The following is a 1,691-nucleotide window of genomic DNA, read 5'->3' on the forward strand; positions in this document are numbered from 1 at the left end:
AGTTTGACCCGCGACACCCCAAAAAAAAAAACTCACCTGCAAAATAATTTCTCAAGCAAACAACTGAAAGGAAGACGTGGAGCCAATCAGCAAGTTGTGTATTAGCTTTAAAGGACAACCGACAGCATTTTTTTTGTCTCCTAAGTGACATGCGAAAAACGTTTGATGGCATCTAAAATAGGCAAAACTCGCAGGCGGATATTTTGAGTCCAATCCAAAACACCAATAAAAATGGCGTCAAGTGTCCCAAAACTACTTCAAAATGACCTCCGAGATGCCGAGTTTCAGAAGGCCCCGCCCCCTTGTTCGTGACGTCACTGTCGGTCACACACTGCCTTGCTCCAGAATCCAAACAATGACTTCCGATTCGGAAAAATATGTTTTCTTGTGACTCATCCACTTATGAATAGGATTGAAATAGTTGTGAAGAGGAAAGCATAAACGTTTGACATTGAAAAAAGAAGTCCTCCCGTATCAATTGGAGCGTGTTAGAAAATGCACAAGAAGGCGCCTGAGCTCCGTTGGAAACGGGCTGATTGGTCAGCTGGGAATTGGTGTCAACTAGTATCAAATACAACGATTCACCATGGCGTTTTTGATGTCGTTTTCCTTCTCATTTCATCATCAAGACAGTGTTTTCAGATGAAAAAAAGTACCCAGAATGCATTGTGTGTCGCTTTCTGGGCCAGGGGCGTTCCTGACGGCGTCGGTTGTGTTTTTGATTTGAAACGCCTTGAAAGGCCTTTTATCCAAACGGGAATTTTACCATCAGTCAACACCACACCTTGGTTGAAAAGCCACCAGGATTTAGTCACGTCCCCAAAAAACGGCACAAGTTAGTCTTGGACGGACGATGTAGCGTACGAGGGACAAAATCCCAAATGTCTCTTTTGTCGGCCATCTTCATTTCCTTGATTTTTATTTTATTTTTTTCAACTTGAAACGGGAGCTTCCGTCACGATTATTGATGTCATTTGGGATCAGTAAGATGTCGGCCATTTTGGATGTCGGCCATCTTGATTTCCTTGACTTTGTTTTTCAACTTGAAACGAGCGCCTCCGTCACGAATATTGATGTCATTTGCGATCAATGAGCCGACTTTTCAAGGCGTATTTGGGCGGAATGCACACTCCATACTTGAATCCGGACGCTGGCTCTCGGTGAGCGTTTCTTCTGTGACTTCCTTGTCTCCGCTGGCTCGCCAAACGGCATTTTTCAAGCCCGGCAAAAAAAAAAAAAAAGGCAGTGGTGGCAAACCCACCGGCGATTTCCTCACAATGCATCTGACTGCAATAAAAACACACCGACGGTTAGTTAGCGCGTGTATATAGATAGCGTTGAATAATGAAGACATATTTATTGGCGGTCCTTGTAAAAAGTAATGAGATGGCTAGAAAGGAGGTTGTTTTTGGCCAGCAATTGGATGTCACTATGGCGACAGGCTGTCTTTTCTTTGTCGGGAGGGGCCAAGAACAGAAGCGCCGTTGCGTTAGCGCGTGTCTGTCGTGCTAGACGGGCGCGTCTCTTTTCTTAACATTCAAGTGGACGTTGACTACGTTGAATGTGATCGGGATCGGGGGGGGGGGGACAATAAAGGTTGCCAGGATCAATACCTCTTGCTCTTATTTGATTGATTGTGTTCAGTGCGAGAGATACCAAATATTCCCAAAACTCTCATCATAAAACAATGG

Source organism: Hippocampus bargibanti, linkage group LG04 (assembly GCF_051943395.1).
Source record: "Hippocampus bargibanti isolate YZ-2025 linkage group LG04, ASM5194339v1, whole genome shotgun sequence".
Lineage (NCBI taxonomy): Eukaryota > Metazoa > Chordata > Actinopteri > Syngnathiformes > Syngnathidae > Hippocampus > Hippocampus bargibanti.